At 48.0% G+C, this 19,478-nt stretch overlaps 1 protein-coding gene and 1 long non-coding RNA gene across 2 annotated transcripts in view; one reads left to right on the top strand and one right to left on the bottom strand.

Moving 5' to 3' along the window:
• The window catches only part of LOC147020947 (complexin-3-like), a 92,830-nt gene that overhangs the window by 6,636 nt on the left and 66,716 nt on the right, over window positions 1-19,478 (top strand). The window lies entirely within an intron of this gene.
• Window positions 4,211-5,022, bottom strand: LOC147020948 (uncharacterized). Its single transcript, XR_015061353.1, has 3 exons — window positions 4,925-5,022; window positions 4,665-4,722; window positions 4,211-4,381 (listed from the first exon to the last, which is right to left on the bottom strand). It is a non-coding gene; the product is annotated as an uncharacterized LOC147020948 (long non-coding RNA).

Genomic DNA, 19,478 nt, shown 5'->3' with positions numbered 1-19,478 from the left:
CCTCGGAGCACTGCAGTTCGAGCAGAGAGTGGTAGGCTCTTGACAGAGGAGTCTGAAGTGAAGGCCCGCTGGGCCGGTTACTTTGAGCGGTTGTACCAGGCTGATCCCCCAACTGTCGAGTTGGACGTCAAAGGTGTTACAATCCCTTTTGCTGACCCTCGAATCAACTGTGGTCCACCTTCGCTTGTGGAAACACGGGCTGCGGTGAACCAGTTGAAAGGGGCAAAGCTCCAGGGATCTGTGGCATCCATGCTGAATTTCTCAAGGCTGGTGGAAATGCTGCACTCGTGTCGTTGCATGCAGTTTTGTGCTCTGCCTGGAACACAGGCATCATCCCAACTGACTGGAAGAGGGGCCTTGTTGTCCCTCTCTGGAAAGGGAAGGGTGATCGCCAAGACTGCAACAACTACGGAGGGGTGACGCTGCTCTCAGTGCTGGGCAAGGTCTTTGCTCGGATAATTTTTGATAGGGTTCGCCACCATCTGCTTGAGCACCAGCGTCCAGAGCAGTCAGGCTTTACACCAAAGAGGTCAACGATTGACCGTATCCTTGCCCTTTGTGTCCTCACCGAATGCAGACGAGAGTTTCGGCTGTTGCTGCTTGCAGCCTATGTTGATCTCTGTAAAGCGTTCGATTCAGTGAATCGGGATGTCCTCTGGAGGATTCTTGGTCTTCGTGGGGTGCCACCAAAACTGATCGATCTGATGTCTGAACTCTACTCTGGAACTGAGAGTGCTGTGAAGTGTGGTGGTACCATCTCTGACTTATTTCCAGTTGTTACTGGAGTTCGTCAGGGATGTGTACTGGCCCCCACACTTTTCAGCACTTGTATGGACTGGATTTTAGGGAGGATGTCGGAGAGATTATGTTGCGGTGCATCGTTTGGGAATGTCAAGATCTCGGACCTTGATTTTGCAGATGATGCAGTCCTCTTTGCGGAGACTTTACACATCCTTTTGGGGGCCCTCGGGGTGCTGAATGAGGAGTTGGAGCCGTTGGGATTACGGGTTTCTTGGGTCAAAACTAAGATCCAGGCTTTCGGTGACATCTTGGATGCTGCTGTCCTGTCTGTGTCTGTTTGTGGTGAGGATGTTGAGGTCGTGGAGAGATTCACTTACCTTGGCAGTGATATTCAAGTCTCTGCTGGCTGCGAGTCAGAGGTCAATAGACGTCTGGGTCGGGCCTGGGGAGTCATGGATTCACTGGATCATGGGGTGTGGCACTGCCGGTACCTGTGCGGGAGGACGAAAGTCCGAGTCTTCAGGTCCTTGGTACTTCCAGTCTTGCTCTATGGATGCAAGACTTGGACTCTGACCAAGGATATGAGACGGAGACTTAATTCCTTTGGTACCAGGTCTCCGGAGAATCCTTGGCTATCGCTGGTTGGATTTTGTGTCCAACGAGTGGTTGCTGAGAGAGACTCTGATGAGATTTGTTACCTGCATAGTCCGTGAGCGTCAGTTGCGGCTGTATGGACATGTGGCTCGTTTTCCTGATGCTGATCCTGCTCACCAGATTCTCTCAGCGAGGGAGTCTCATGAGTGGAGGAGGCCAGTGGGCCGACCACGTGCCTCATGGTTGCAGAAGCTTGACCATCATCTCAAGGAGATGGGGATGGGCCTGGCATCTGCCTGGGGGATGGCCAGACGGAGGCCCCTGGAGTACCGGCGGAAAGTGGACGTAGCGACACGCTGTTCTGGCACATGCTCCCATACCTGACCTGATATGAGTTTTCATTCCATATGAAAACTCATTCTACATTCATTCCAATGAATGAATTCTAACAGCCATTCATTCCACATTTGTCGATGGTCATATACCATCACCGATGGTTTATGAGTTGTCTTACAGTTGTTCATTATCTTTACTTTTGATAAAGTGATTCATGAATTCCATCTTTGCTTCATCACTTTCCAACTCACCAATGAACCCCCACCTATGCCCCGAGGATTGTGTTTCCCTTTTGGTACAATAGCCGGCTTAGAGATTTTTGTGTTCAGGCCACGCGCGACTTCATCCTTCACCCCATAGTCATCATGAATGTTCGCATACGCCTAAGTCGTCACATGTCTAAGTCGTCACTTTTTTCTCGGTCCCGATGGTGACGACTTAAGCCTAGTCTACTGTATGTATGTATGTATGTATATATATATATATATATATATATATATATATATATATATATATATATATATATATATATATATATATATATATATATATATATATATATAACGTTGATTTTCAGTGAAAGATACTCAAGGTTTCTGGCGTGTTTCGAGTACGTACTGTAGTTCGGTAATCACACCGAATCCAACCTGCCGAATCCACAAAAATTGCCAGTCAAGAGTTCTCTTTGAACCGATTGCAGCCAACTGTCAAACACGGTGGTATTTCAGTGATGGTGTGGTGAGAAATCTGGAGCACTGGTCGATCAGAGCTTGTGGAGTGTGTTGGGAACATCAACTCAAAGTAGGGTGAATATACTGGTTCTGGCTCACTTTTCCCCATGTAAATGAATGGGGGATTTTCAGCAATTCATATTTTTTTTCCCTAAAAATAAACCCCCTTTTTTATCCCAAGGTATATTTATTTGTCTCCCCTTTTAACCTGGGGATACTTTTTTTCAAATAACCCATGCAATAAGATAAAGATTTGTTAAAGGTGATTATGAAGAAATATCTGAAACGTCTAAGCCTCGGGACACTCTTTATCAAATAACCGATGCATATTGTTTAGCTCACTCATTGAACCTATAAACATTTGTTCATTCTCAAATTCCTTCAATAGTTTAATTTTCTTTGCACAATAATCCCCATCTAAAATATTGAAAAACAAAACATTTAAATCTTTATATTTTTCAAGATACCCCTTTTGTGCCATTACGATATGATAAACTTCTCTTAATGCTCTTGTTTGACCACCTCCTGAGCCACATATCATTTTGAGATTATAGCAAATTGTTTTTTCATTGTTCAATTGATAACCATCAAAGTTGTCAGTCCATTCAAGGATATTCACTTTTTTCTTTACATCCTCTAACTTACTACTTTTTAAATTGATTCGCTTATTTGTTTTATTTACCTTTGTTTTAGTTATTTTTTCAAGAAGACTTATTTGATATTTTTCACATTCATTATGTTTTCCATTTATATACCAAGACTGAGATTTTCTCCACTCTTTAGTTTGATTAATACTTGGTTTGACCATTTATTGTTGATGGTCAAACCATTTATTGTTGATGGACCATTTATTACCATTTACTAAAATTGTTGATGTAATAGATACGGTTCCTTGGACTTATAAGATATATGATTTGGAAGGGGAAGAGATTTTAGGTTCATTTTATTCACAGGAATTACAAAAGACAAAGATAAATTTAAATTCTTTGACTCCGCCCCTTTTTGACTCCGCCCACACAAAACCCACCCACTAAACCCCACCCCACACAAACCCCACCACACACAAACCCCCCACAAGCTCCACACAAAAACCCCACCCCACACAAGCTCCACACACACAAACCCCACACAAGCTCCACCCATATTCATCATATTCACATAATTAGTGATTAGTTAATTAGTTCCCCACACACAACATGTTTATTTAATTAAAAAATTATCCACCCATCCACACAAGCTCCCCCCCTCCACCCATCCACCCATCTCACCACCCATCCATTTATCCACACAAACCTCATCCCCATAAGCCTCACCCACATTCACCCCTCCCACATAAGCCCCACCGAAACCCCGCCCACATAAACCCTGCCCACATAAACCCCTCCCACATAAGCCCCACCGAAACCCCGCCCACATAAACCCTGCCCACATAAACCCCTCCCACACAAGCTCCACCCACATAAACCCTGCCCACAAAAACCCCACCGAAGCCCACCCACATAAACCCCACCGAAGCCCCGCCACACAAGCCCCACCCACATAAACGCCCTCCCACAAGCCCCGCCCACACACGCCCCGCCCACACAAGCCCCACCGAAGCCCCGCCCACATAAACCCCACCCACACACGCCCCTCCCACACAAGCCCCACCCCCTCATCCCCCCTGTGTGCCCCCACCTTTGACCCACCACCTCCCTCATCCCACCCCCACCCTTCCCCACACACACATGGGGAGGGGAGGGGTGGGATGAGGGGGTGATGGGTCATTGGGGGAGCGCACCTACCCCCCCCCCACCCCCCTCCCTCCCTCTCCTTCATGTCTTGATTCTCTTTTTGAAATTCAAAATCAAGTAATTGTAAACAAAACAAATATAATTAATCAAAATTGAAAATATTAAATATTCATTTGCGAGAATGTATAATCTTTCCCAGCAATCTTCTTCAGATGTCTTGTGATGTCGAAACTCAGACACCATATTCTGTTTTGAAACAAAAAGTGGATAATAATTAGGTTTTATAAAGATAATTACATGGTAATATGAGTAAGCCTGGTGTTGGTTCTAAGTTCAAGCCTCGTTGACCACTGAATTAACACACCAGGAGGCTGACTCAGCCTGTCATCCTTCCAAGGCCAATAAAATGAATTCCAGTGTACTGACAAAACCGCGTCCAAACTAATGATGCAACCAACATAAGGCGACATTCCAAAGAGAGAGTGATATTAATAAACAAATAACTAAATAATAATTCAGAAACATTTACCTCCAGAAAATCATGTGTTGTACCAGATTGCTTCAACAGCTTATGTTGTGTGATCGAGCTGAAAAAAAAAAATAATGAGTCAAGGGTATAGATGGAGAGACAGACAGAGAGAGATAGGTAGAAAGACAGGCAGAGAGAGATACAAAGAGACAGACAGGGAGAAATAGAGAGAGACAAACAGACAGGGAAAGAGACACACACACACACGCACACACACACACACACGCACGCACGCACGCACACACACACACGTGTCTCACCATTGGTTTAATTCATTCGAGATCAGAGGCCGTGATAAGACTTCGTACCAGTCATTATAAATGTTTTTCAATTCTCTTCTAAAATCATTGACCTCTTCAATAAAAGCATTCATTTGATGCACCTCATCGTGATATGTGAACTCCACTTCTTCCAAGGACCTGCCAGGAAAAAATATATATTTTCGCATTATCACGATTTAATTTATAATCAATTGCTTCATCGTTCAAAGAGGAAACCATACACAAACTTACCAACTTTGTAGTGAGCTGTTATCTTCAACGGAAGAGAGTGAGTCCATGTCTCAGTTTTTTTTACCATTGGTACAAGATGGCAAAAAGATCAGAGGCCGTGATAAGACGTCGTGTCAGTCATTAAAAATGTTTTTCAATTCTCTTCTAAGATGATTGACCTCTTCAATAAGAGCATTAATTTCATGCACCTCGTCGTGATATGTAAACTGCTCTTCTTCCAAGGACCTGCCAAGAAAAAAATATATATATCAGAATTATCACGATTTAATTTATAATCAATTGCTTCATCGTTCAAAGAGGAACCCATACACAGGCTTACCAACTTTGTGTTGAGCTGTTTTGTTCGCGGAAGAAAGATCGCTCATGTCTCAGTTGTAAAAATGAAAATCCCGTCTGGCAGAAACTTTGTCTGGCGAATCACTTATAAGGCAACGATGAGGAGATTGCTTAATCATTGGGTGTGGCCACAGGAAATGACGCTTCGGGAGAGACAGCTTGGAAAATAACTGGGCAATATATTCTCAAATTGTATGAATCATTTTTAAAACATACTTAAAATGCCCTAAAATGGTTTTGATTAAACTTATGTTTAAAAGCCTGTTCGTGTTCTGAGATAAAATATAAACATGAGGCCTTGTCTCACAGAATAGTTCCTATTTTTTCACAGCATGACTGTCCAAAAACACTTCCTCATTTTCACAGCACGACCGTGTCAAAAAAACACTTCCTCATTTTCATGGCACGAACTGAAAACATTTGAAACAAAACTTTTTTATGGCGTGTTTATGCACAAAAATGATTTGCAACCCAGGCGGTGGCCAGATGAGTTCATTAAGAGAAGTTTATCATTTCGTAATGGCACAAAAGGGGTATCTTAAAAAATATAAAGATTCAAATGTTTTGTTTTTCAATATTTTAGATGGGGATTATTGTGCAAAGAAAATTGAACTATTGAAGGAATTTGAGAATGAACAAATGTTTATAGGTTCAATGAGTGAGCTAAACAATATGCATCGGTTATTTGATAGTGTCCCGAGGCTTAGACGTTTCAGATATTTCTTTAGAATCACCTTTAACAAATCTTTATCTTATTGCATGGGTTATTTGAAAAAAAGTATCCCCAGGTTAAAAGGGGAGACAAATAAATATACCTTGGGATAAAAAGGGGGTTTATTTTTAGGGAAAAAAAATATGAATCGCTGAAAATCCCCCATTCATTTACATGGGGAGAAGTGAGCCAGAACCAGTATATTCACCCTACTACTCTACAATATACATTTCTATCCTTGAGGATGCATATCTCCCTACCTTCTCCACTTGTCACATGGTCAAAAACAACACTGTGTTCATGGAAGATGGAGCTCCATGCCACACTGCAAAAAAGACCAAATAATGGCAGGACAGAAATGGGATCAAGCGACTTCCATGGACAAGTCAGTCTCTTGAGATGAATCCCATTGAACACCTCTTTGCCATATTGGATCGAGCTGTGTGGAAAAATTCCAGGAAACCAATATCACGGGCAGAATTGGTAAACCTTTTGTGTGAAGCTTTGGCAGAAATCCCACAAGAGAAAATTTCAGAACTCGTTAGTTCTATGTCTGAAAGAGTAAACGTGTTGAAATCTGCAAATGGTAACTCTACCAAATACTAGTGTACATATTAAAATGGATCAAATATACTTCAAATGTTAAATAAATAAATTCTGTCATGGCTCTGCATGTGGGAGTTGCTGTTGTTGCCTGCTGTCTCCACAAGTAGGTGGGGTTCATCAGGAGGTGAAATAGAGACCTACCAGGTCTCACAGTGTGTGTGTGTGTGTGTGTGTGTGTGTGTGTGTGTGTGTGTGTGTGTGTGTGTGTGTGTGTGTGTGTGTGTGTGTGTGTGTGTGTGTGTGTGTGTGTGTGTCGTTGATTGGTATCTACATATGTGAGTTTCTGAATATGGAATGGAGTCCTCCCAGGGTGGGATCAAAGTATCCACCTTCATTTTGATAAGGGGTCACGATCCATGGACCAAGCTGTGAAGTTTTCTGTTCCCAAAGTTTTGTGCCGAGGGCTCTCTTCAGGATCGTCACTGAGCCCCGGACAGCTTCCAATTGTAGTTTGTTTGTAATAATATTCCCAGGGATGGTTTTTAGCTCACATGTAAAGTAGTTCCGTGGAGCTTCTGGGATGGCACATCGTCCATCTGTCCGCAAATACTTGCAACTTCTACTCAGATAATACACATACGATTTCAATGAAATTTGACCACAACCTTCATCACCCGTGATGGCATGAAAAAAACGGGGTCTGACTGGGTCTACAGAGGGAGTTTATGGGGGGGGGGAGGGAGGGAGTGGGTTGCCTCCCCAAAGAGGTATTTGCTTTTTTCTTAAACGATGCAATTCCGATGAAGCTTCACGACAACCTTCACCACCCACGGCGTACCAAAGTTTGTTCATGACATCAGAAAAAAACTTTTTGTCTCGGAGGGTTTATGGGGAGAGGGGGATTGCCCCCCAAAATATGTATGTTTTCTTCTCAGAAACGACACATGCAATTCTGATGAAACTTGACCTCAACCTTTATAGGTTTGTTCATGGCATTAAAAACAAAATCGATAGTTATTGACTTTCTTCTCCATTATATATTTTGTGGGTCATCCATGCCTACCAGTGGTTGCCTGGTCATCTTATCCAGCCACTACCAGGTGAGCACCCAGGGGTATTGCCCCTATGTTTAATATCTCTGTGAGGTTCTTTGTCATCATTCCTGTCGGTCCAGCTATCACTGGAACAACTTTGGCAATCTTCAGCTTCCAGGATCTTCTCATTTCATTCTTGAGGTTTTGGTATTTGGCCATTTTGATTTCTGCATCGTTTCGTCCAAAATCACTGCGATTAACACCTCAATAAGCAATGCCTTCTTCTCTTTTTTTTGTATCTAAGTATGATATCTCGTATATGTGTATGTATATATATATATATATATATACACATCATCATCATCATCATCATCATCATCATCATCATCATCATCATCATCATCATCATCATCCATGCTCAATACAGAGCGTCAGTTCTGCCAAAGCAGTTTCTTGGCTCGGGTTACAATCCTGGATGGGTCGCCACTCTGTCACAGACCCCTCTGGTGACCGAGAAAAATCTATTTTCCACTTTACAGATGATTTTACGTAAGAGTGTACCCCATATCAATGACAACAGCAACAACTACATCCCTCTCGGAGACCTGGATGGATCAAATGATGGTCAAACATATGGCACGTTATTCAGTCCATGAAAGTCTCTTATTCTCACCATGTTTCCATGAAAGGATCACACAGCAAAACCTTCCATTCATTTCCTTCATCAGATGCTGGAAGAAGCTTTGTCATAAATGGCAAGTTGAAGGCGACAAAATACGGGTTGATAGGAATCGAAAGCGGGGTTGTTATATTTTTTTAACCCTTAGCGTGCTGTGGTCACAGATTTGCAACATGAAAAAAAAAGAAAATTTTTTTTTGTTTTTTATTTTGTTTTATCCCTCTAACTTGACACACAAGTGTTTTTTTGCAAATACCACTTGAAATCACAGTCCTATGAAAAAATTCATCAAGCAACAGGAAACCGTGCGGCAGGAAACAATGCAGTTCACAAAGAGTTAACCAAACGTGGTTAAAAAACGCCATTTCAATATGTTAACCAATCAGTCATGATAAGGAAATTCGAAGGAAGACAACATACATACATACACAAACACACGTACATACACATACATACATACACACATACATACATACACACATACATATATACATGCAAACACACGTCCATACATATACATACACACATACATACACACATACATACACAAATACACAAACATACATACATACACACATACATTCATACACACATTCATATACATATTGTTGCGAATTCGCGCCCGCCGGCGTGCAAGCGGCCAGGTAACTCGAATCGCGGCACGTCGCCCACCGGACACACAATTCCGTCGTGACCCTCTCGGACTAACGCCGGGAACTAGTCACGGGTGGGCCTTTCGGCCTCACCACGATCGTGCCATTCGGCCCCCCCGCGTGGGATAGGGTTGTTCGCCAAATTCGACCTACCTAAGTACCCACACGGAGGGTAGACCGGGCGATCGCACCTCGCCGCAGGTCGACTTCGGACACGGGCCACTTTAAGCGACCCGTTCCGTACTATCGGGATAACCGAGCGGTGTTATCGTCAATCTCGACGGTTCCAATTAATTATCGGGCGTATTTAGCCCACTACCAACCCTTTACGTGAAGTAAGATGGAGATTCAATTAAAGAAAAGACGAAGCGAAACGGGAAAAACAGTTCAACATGAGGGACATTTATTCCGCGGCAAACGGAAAGCACACATATACAATTACAACAATTATGCACCAAAAGCAATTGCAACAAAAGAAACACAATGCAGATCTACTACCGACTACGCGAGCACACGGCAACACTTACACAGTTTTACTTTACAGACGGCGCCGACAACACATATACTCAAAAGCAAAAGAAAAAGGCCACCCTCAACGACAAGGGGGCAGACGTGGTCTGTGGGCGCGAGACCGGGCGGAGCCTACCCGCCTTGTGATGAGCCGCAAATGCCGCGGTGGTGCCCCGACTCCGCGCTCCTCCGCGGGTTTCGTTGGCACTGATTGGAATGGGGTGGGAACGGGGCCCCCTTTTTGCACTATCTCAGCGCGGGGGGGTGAGGGGGGGAAGGGGGAATTGTTGATGCTCTGGGGAAAGAGGACAGCCGGCTTGCATGGGTCCCGCGACGAGCGACTCCACTGCGACCTCGACCGCGCTCCCGGCTTCCCCTCTCTGCAGCTCCCCGACAGGCTCCGAACCCCGACAGACTCCGACTCTCCTCCAGACCCGTCTTGGTTGCTGCTGCCACACTCCACCGCCGCCACACTCCACCGCCGCCACACCTCTCCAACTCGCCCGAGCCCAAAACTGACTGAATTCACCCCGCGCACGGCGCTTTATAGTACGGCAGGAGAACCCATATGCAAATTTCCAGATCAGGATGAGCTCGGGGGCGGAGCCACGCTCGCCCATTGGACAGAGGAAAAGTGGGCGTGAATCTCCCCTGATCCTCGAATTTGCATATATCGATTCTACTCCGACGCGCCTGGAGGCGGGGCCAAATCGCCCCGCGCTTAATGATTGGACGGATCGGAAGTGGGCGTGTATCATTCCTGATCCGACTTCCCCTCGGAAAGGCCGCTCTTTGTACCCGCGGCTCAGCGCGCGCCCTGTACGAGGCCAGGACAGCCTGACGCTCGGTGCCCACAAGCGGTGCGGGAATGGTGGCAGAAGGAGGAGAGGTGAAGGTGGTGGAGGCTTTATTGTGGTGGTTCCTGGCCGCGGTGACGCTTGGAATGGCGGTGATGCGATGGTTGCGAGAGCGAGTTGTGAAGGTAAAGGTCGTGGCTGTTGGCGTTGTTGTTGTTGTGAAGCGGCGTTGCGGTTGGTGGTTGTTGTGTGATGGCGGTTGAGACGTGGTTGGTTCAAAATAAAGATAGAACAGAAAAACGGCTATCTTAAAGGGTCGCAGCCCAAATGAATCACATTTATTCCCTCTAAACAACGGGTTTGGGGCAAACTACACATGTACTTACAGAGATATCTCACCTACGGGACCTGAATGGTGGTTTGCGAATTTCCTCAACCACAACACTACCCCCTCCCCTTTTTACAGACTCGTCCCGAGTCGTCAAATTTTCGTGTGCCATCATGTGTAGTTCTCCCCTAGTACGTTTTACCTACGGATCCCTGAGTGCGACATTCATGGTATTCGTGTCCCCAAAATAAATAACCTGAGGGCTGAGTAACGAACTAAACAAACCCACTCACATGGAAGACTTGAATAAAATTGCCGGCGTAAGACAGACATGCCGGGGGCGCACTCATATGTACAGTACGTCTTAACCTAAACTTACAAATTTTACACTAAACCATGGCCCAGGATCAATGGACTCTGCAAAAAGAAAGCAGTTAGCAGGGAGCAAGGCTGCTCGCATGCAGTCTCTGGCTCAAACAATGCAGGTGACAGGGAACGTGGCCGGCTGCTCACACGCAGTCCAAGGCCTTCCCTTTTTAAAATGAACCCAGTGAACCACAACGGTGCATGGGCTGCACAAACGCAGTCTCCGTGCCAGCTCAAGTGGCACACGCAATGAACACAACAGATGGATGGATGGATGGATGAATGGATGAACGCAAACACGGTGCACGGGCCGCCACTGCAGGCCCGTGTTGTAGCTGCCAACAGGGCAGTTCTTGCAGCTTGCAAACTGTTGCCTTGATCCTGGCGCACATGGAAATGAACAGGGGTGGCAAAGCAAAATTGAACGGGCCTGGTGAACAGGGGCAGTGGGCATGGCATGGTAAAGGCAGCAGGCAAACAAAGCCTGCAGAACAGGGCCGCTGCAGGCAAACACAGCCGGCACAGGCCTTGAAGTAAACAGCTGCTGACGATCCAGCCGGCACAGGCCTTGCAGCAAAACAACAGCTGCCGATGAAGTGAGCCGGCACAGGCCTTGCAGCAACGCAGCCAGCAGATGAAGCTGGCCAGCCTTTGCCGTTCAGTGGAGGTTGGTGGAGGGAGTGCGGTGGTGCTGGCCACTCGGAAGGCGGGCTCGGACCTACCCTACGGTCTCCCTATCAACCTATCGCCTTTGCCTGTCACTGTCCATACCCACTCCCTTAATTTGTAAAACCCAATTTAGCCCCAACTTATTTTTTGGTTGTTTTTATTTTTACTTCCCCACTATAATTCGTTCCCTAACCCCCTTTACTGTCTCTGTCCTGCTAACCTATCTCGTCACCTAGCCTACTCCCAACCCCTACGTTCCCTTCCCAGAGGGGAACAAGGGAGAGCTAACGTCCTGTGCCGAGGCCCAACGAAGCCTCAAGATGGCCTCCCCAGAGTTCAGCGATCTAACCCAAAGTGGGTCCAGCGGCCCACAATGAGAGCGAAGGGATGGATGGTGCGGAGGGGTACATCTCCTAATCTACCCGAACCATTTAACTGTTAAACTACCCCAGGGCTTTCAACAAGCGCCTCTCGCTTAAACTATTGGTTCTATAAACCCAGATTCCCGTCACCTGTGTTGGTGTCCGCACAATTTCGGGCCTCGCCCCCCAATTTTCTTTCCGTGCCCTCACACGGTCTCATGGCTGGGACGCGTGGCTCCCCTTGGCAGGCACGACCCTCTGCCGATTCTCCCTACAATGGCACCCCCGGGCACTACACTGCCTCTGAGCCTACCAGGTCCCTAACACCGGGGAGTGCCCCCCATGGCACCTCCCCTGAAACGCACACGTGGCAGGCTGGCTTCCCGGGCCCCTTTCCGAGGGTCACCCGTGCCCACAACACTGCCCACGCGGCTAATGGCGCCCCGGGCCTCCGCACCAAGCGGACGCACCCGTGCCCACTAAGCTATCCCGGCCCCCCATGGGCCCTTGGCCTACTACGGCCGACTAGCCTGGTGCCCGGGGTACCCACTCAGCGATACTCACCTTGCGCAGCCACACTCCCAGCCCGTCAACAGGGCTCCTGCACCCCTCCAAATGGGTATCGAGCCTACACTCCCACCAACAACAAAACGACTTCCATTTTTGTTAATTTGACTTACCCACTAACTCAGTCTACACTGACCCCGGGGTCCCTTGGGCGGGAGTCACTCCTCACCCCAATCACTCATCACACCATGCATTCCCCATTCGCTCCACTCACACAGACCCGCTGGCCTCACTCACTCACCAAGTACATGTTTCCACTCAACTCACCAACTCTTCAACACACACACCGCTGAACTCTGCCATCCTTCTAACTACATCCCCCAACTAACTCGTGCTCCCACGTCGTCCCTTAATCTATAGCACGTTCCATTTAACACTACGTAGCTAAACTACGTCCCCTCTACACACTCACAGTTTGTCACTGTCCTCAAATCCTTTATAAATCATTTCCCAATCCTAAATCTGACTGCAATCCCTCTAACTAATCCATTCCACGGACTCCATGAGGACTTACCCCTGCCCCATGAAGTCGGTCTAGCTAAGCTAACCCTTCCCCCTAGCTAGTTCCATCCCGTGCCCAGTCAGGGGGTCTTCCACCCCTTGCCCAGGGAATCCTGTTCCCCCGAAAGCGAGGCTTGCTGGTTTTTTTTTTTCATCGCGCAGCAACAGCGCGGAAACTCGCAACCTGCGCACCAGCGCGGCAATTCACAGCCGCGCACCTGTGGCGTGACGTCATGGCAGCTGTTCGCGTCCCTCGTCCCTCTTGGATGGTACCATCCAGCAGGGATTCACCCTCCTGCCGGATTCCAACCACACACGTAGCCATGACGGCACCCGGCGCATAAAAAAAACACAAGCCTCATGTCTCGAGGGGTTCCCCACGCGAACACATGTGCTTTGCCCGTTGGAGCTTAACACACACGCCCGCGTGGAGAACCCGTCCGGTCCAAATTCGAAATCCTGCCTAAACTTTGTCCGTCGCGGGATCGGCAACATTCACCGCGCTCATTTCCGGACCGGGCTTCACTCCCGCAAGCGAGCACGTGGGGGCCTCGTGCGTTGTACAGCACGCACCACGCGCTCGCTGCTGGGTGAACCCGGCACGGTGCGCAAAACATCTGCAGCCGCTACCCGGCTTTTGTCCCTCTGTCGCAGTCTCCGTCGCCATTCAACCCACGCACACCTGCGTGTCACGACACTCACACTCCATTCCATCACATTCACACCGGGAGACGCGGCTGCGTGCTCCGCATGCCCACCGTCATCTCCCTCACATACCGCTCTCTCACACACACGGTCTCCCTTGCACTCGGCCGTTCACTCACGCATGCCATTTCCCTTGCACACGTACACTCGCCCGCGGTGTCTCACTTACACACGGCGTGCTGGGAAGCACGCCCTTCGGTACACTTGCCACCACACCACTCACACACGGGGTCTCATCCACACACGGGGTCTTTGTCACCCACCCGGTCGCTCTCACACACGCCCATGCACCCGCGCTATGCGTGCGTTGCAGCACGCATTTCGCCACACTCGTGAACACACACCTCGACACCACACACACCGGGGCAACCACACTGGGGATTCGTGTCCCCCCAAGGGTCTCCGGGGCCTCTATACCCCCCAAGCTCTCCGTGCACCCGTTCGCAGCACTCCTCCCCTCGAACTCGCAAAGCACGACTGAACCCACCTGGTCGTGATTCGCCTCAAGGGGGCATACTCCCTCCCCTCGTTCCTGGAGGAGGCCATCCAGCTGCTCTTACCGGGTCTCTAACCAGTCCACCAGCTCCCCCTCATGGTCCTCCACTACCTCTGTGTGTGTGTGTGCGCGTCTCTAACCCCGTCATTATCATGCAGTCTCTCCTCTATTTTTTCTGTCTCCCGTGTCTATACATTTTCTCTCCTTGTTCCTTATTTCTTTCTCTTCCTGGTTCCTTTTTCCTTCCCATCTGAGTCGTTCTTTCTCTCTGAGCCCCATTAAGCTGTTCGTTCTCCCTCCGGAGCTCCTCAATCTCCGTTGACTCCAATCTCGCTCTCCGTTTTAGTTGTTCAATTTCACACTCATATAGTTGTTGTGTTCTCTCCCACTGTTCCTCCTGCTCTTTGTTTTCCAATCTCATTGTTTCTTTCAATTGGCTCATTTCCTTCCTGTGTTTCATTCGCTGTTCTCTCACTATTCTTCCTCGTTTCCTCTCCTGTCCTTCCTTCTCCAGTTTCATGGTTTGCTTCATTTGGTTAATCTCCATTTTGTGTTTCATTTGCTGCTGTCTCATTACTCTTCCTCGTTTCCTCTCCTGTCCTGTCTTTCCTTATCCAGTTTCATGGTTTGCTTCATTTGGTTAATCTCCTTTTTGTGTTTCATTTGCTGCTGTCTCATGACTCTTCCTCGTTCCCTCTCCTGTCCTTCCTTATCCAGTTTCATGGTTTGCTTCATTTGGTTAATCTCCTTTTTGTGTTTCATTTGCTGCTGTCTCATTACTCTTCCTCGTTTCCTCTCCTGTCCTTCCTTATCCATTTTCATGGTTTGCTTCATTTGGTTAATCTCCTTTTTGTGTTTCATTTGCTGCTGTCTCATTACTCTTCCTTGTTTCCTCTCCTGTCCTTCCTTCTCCAGTTTCATGGTTTGCTTCATTTGGTTAATCTCCTTTTTGTGTTTCATTCGCTGCTGTCTCATTACTCTTCCTCGTTTCCTCTCCTGTCTTTCCTTATCCAGTTTCATGGTTTTCTTCATTTGGTTCATCTCCATTTTGTGTTTCATTCGCTGTTCTTTGTCTATCTCCTCGTACTCCAGCTTCAGCTTTTCTTTCAATTGGTCAACCTCAGATTCATGTTCTTTTTGTTTTCTATTCCATTGTTCCTCTCGTTCTTCCCTCTCCAATCTCCTTGTGTCCTTAAATCTCCTGATTTCTCCTTCCTGCTTCATTCCTTGCTCCTTCAACTTCTCGTATTCCAACCTATTTTTTTCCTTTTGTCGTTCAGTTTCAAATTCATACTCTTTCAGTTTTTTATTCCACTGTCTCTCTTGTTCCTCGTTCTGCAATCTCATCGTTTCCTTTAATTGACGGATTTCTTTCTCCTGCCTCATTCCTTGTTCTTTGTATTTCCTATTCCACTGTCTTTCTTTTTCCTCATTCTTTAATCTGACCTTCGCTTCCAGCTGTTCGATCTGTACAGTGTGGTTTCTTAAAGTTTCATTTTCCGTTCTCTTCCTTTCCTCTTTTAACACTCTCAGTTCGTTTTGTAGTTCCCTCTCTTTGTTTTGGTGTTTCTGTAACTCAGAAACTTTCTTTTCCAATTCTTTTCTCATCTCCGCACCCTCCGACCTTGCTTTGGCTTCTAACTGTTCTTCCGTCTTGCCCTTGTGGTTTTCTGCCCGTCTTCCCAGTTCCTCTGTCTCCGTTTTTACCTCCAGTCCCAGCTTATCAACTCTCTTCGTCATGTCTTGAAGTCTTTTCTCACACTCCTCCGTTACGACTTTCAATCCCTCCTTTGTCTCCTCCTGGCTTCCTTTTAATTTTTTTAATACCTTCTTTACCTCGTGTCTCGTCTCACACGTCTCCCGAATTATTTTCTCACCCGCACCGACAGCAGGCCTGACAGCCGTTGCACTCCCTCCCAGCTCGTTCGTTCCCATATGTGGCGTCGCCATTATGCCTGCCTGCAGACATTGGCCCATTTGCCGCATCTCACCCTGCATCTCTTTCATTCTGTTCGTGTCTCCATCCATTTTGTTTTCCATCTGTTGGGCATTCGTATCCATTTTTTCGTTCATGCCTCTCATTCCGTTTCTCAACTGTGGTGCAGCTGTTTGTATTTCTGTCAACATGGCGAATAGCTGGGCCACGTCGGGTGCGCTTGGGTGAGCCGTTTCGGCAGGGATCGGGGAAGGGTTTTGGCGGAGAGGGGGAGGGGAGGTGTCATACACCGCGGCCGCCGCCGCACCTATTTCGGGCTCTGGGTTCAGTTGGGCGAGTTCGTGTTCCTGCACAACCAACATTTCCTGCACGGGGATTTCATCCTGGACCATGGATTCTACACATTCTAACTCCATTTCTCATACCCCCGGCTCCCGCTCGCCTTGAGACGCCATCTTATTTCTCGTAAAGGGTTAATTTGAATCGCTCGTAATTTGGAGGGAATCGGGGGTCACTCCTCTCACCCCTGGACCGATTCCCCTGAATTTAGCTGGTGACAGGAGAGCCCGTTTTCCCGCTCTCCGACACTAGTGCCGCGAGGAGGGGGATGAGTTTGTGTCCCACGACCTGACACCAGTGTTGCGAATTCGCGCCCGCTGGCGTGCGAGCAACCATGTAACTCGAATCGCGGCACGTCGCTCACCGGACAGACAATTCCGTCGTGACTCTCTCGGACTAACGCCGGGAACTAGTCACGGGTGGGCCTTTCGGCCTCACCACGATCGTGCCAATCGGCCCCCCACGTGGGATAGGGTTGTTCGCCAAATTCGACCTACCTAAGTACCCACACGGAGGGTAGACCGGGCGATCGCACCTCGCCGCAGGTCGACTTCGGACACGGGCCACTTTAAGCGACCCGTTCCGTACTATCGGGATAACCGAGCGGTGTTATCATCAACCTCGACGGTTCCGATTAATTATCGGGCGTATTTAGCCCACTACCAACCCTTTACGTGAAGTAAGATGGAGATTCAATTAAAGAAAAGACGAAGCGAAACGGGAAAAACAGTTCAACATGAGGCACATTTATTCCGCGGCAAACGGAAAGCACATATATACAATTACAACAATTATGCACCAAAATCAATTGCAACAAAAGAAACACAATGCAGATCTACTACTGACTACGCGAGCACACGGCAACACTTACACAGTTTTACTTTACAGATGGCGCCGACAACACATATACTCAAAAGCAAAAGAAAAAGGCCACCCTCAACGACAAGGGGGCAGACGTGGTCTGTGGGCGCGAGACCGGGCGGAGCCTACCCGTCTTGTGATGAGCCGCAAATGCCGCGGCGGTGCCCCGACTCTGCGCTCCTCCGCGGGTTTCATTGGCACTGATTGGAATGGGGTGGGAACTGGGACCCCTTTTTGCACTATCTCAGCGCGGGGGGGGGGGAGGGGGAATTGTTGATACTCTGGGGAAAGAGGACAGCCGGCTTGCTTGGGTCCCGCGACGAGCGACTCCACTGCGACCTCGACCGCGCTCCCGGCTTCCCCTCTCTGCAGCTCCCCGACAGACTCCGACTCTCCTCCAGACCCGTCTTGGTTGCTGCTGCCACACTCCGCCGCCGCCACACCTCTCCAACTCGCCCGAGCCCAAAACTGCGACTGCCTCCAACTGCTTGCGACCCTAAACAAAACTGACTGAATTCGCCCCGCGCTCGGCGCTTTATAGTACGGCAGGAGAACCCAAATGCAAATTTCCGGATCAGGATGAACTCGGGGGCGGAGCCACGCTCGCCCATTGGACGGAGGAAAAGTGGGCGTGAACCTCCCCTGATCCTCGAATTTGCATATATCGATTCTACTCCGATGCGCCTGGAGGCGGGGCCAAATCGCCCCGCGCTTAATGATTGGACGGATCGGAAGTGGGCGTGTATCATTCCTGATCCGACTTCCCCTCGGAAAGGCCGCTCTTTGTACCCGCGGCTCAGCGCGCGCCCTGTACGAGGCCAGGACAGCCTGACGCTCGGTGCCCACAAGCGGTGCGGGAATGGCGGCAGAAGGAGGAGATGTGAAGGTGGTGGAGGGTTTATTGTGGTGGTTCCTGGCCGCGGTGGCGCTTGGAATGGCGGTGATGCGATGGTTGCGAGAGCGAGTTGTGAAGGTAAAGGTCGTGGCTGTTGGCGTTGTTGTTGTTGTGAAGCGGCGTTGCGGTTGGTGGTTGTTGTGTGATGGCGGTTGAGACGTGGTTGGTTCAAAATAAAGATAGAACAGAAAAACGGCTATCTTAAAGGGTCGCAGCCCGAATGAATCACATTTATTCCCTCTAAACAACGGGTTTGGGGCTAACTACACATGTACTTGCAGAGATATCTCACCTACGGGACCTGAATGGTGGTTTGCGAATTTCCTCAACCACAACAATATACATACATACATACAAACACACACATACACACGTACACACACACATACACATATACATACACACATGTACATATATACATCACAAGGACAACAAGGAAATCCAACCCAGGTGAAGGCCATTCATATCAGCCCATCATGCCTGTGTGAACACCACACCAACCCAAGATCATTTTAATTAATTAAAGAAAAAAAATTGTTTTTGCTGTAATTTTTTTATTTTTTATTTATTTTCCTCCCCTCGAAGAGGGGGCATGAGCTTGGTTAAAAACACACATCAACCACCCAACCCCCCCTTAACAAGACCCCCAGCAACAGCATTCTGGACACAATCACCCATCAATACTCAAACTACCCAAAAGTCCGATCAACATCCCCATACCTCTCCATCTCCATCACTTCCAGGTATCTGTCTAATTCGAATTTAAACTTAACTACTTTTTCTGCTGCCACGACCTTTCCAGGGAGACCATTCCATGCATTAACCACTCTCTGAGTGAAATTGACAGGTCAGGCCAGATTGGATCGGTGACCTGCTACAGGTATCATGTAAACCTGTACTAAACTGTTCCATGATCGGGTTGTCGGCGACTAAACGGTCTCCCCCACCACGTTTTATTGGTGAGGAGGGTTTTGGATATGGACACCCAGCAGGATTAAAAACAAAACCTG

The sequence above is a fragment of the Eptatretus burgeri genome, chromosome 8 (assembly GCF_056783735.1).
Source record: "Eptatretus burgeri isolate ZD-2024b chromosome 8, Ebu_testis_v1, whole genome shotgun sequence".
NCBI classification, from domain to species: Eukaryota; Metazoa; Chordata; class Myxini; order Myxiniformes; family Myxinidae; genus Eptatretus; species Eptatretus burgeri.
The sequence above is the reverse complement of the archived record's forward strand: the minus strand, read 5'-3'. Positions and strand labels throughout refer to the sequence as shown.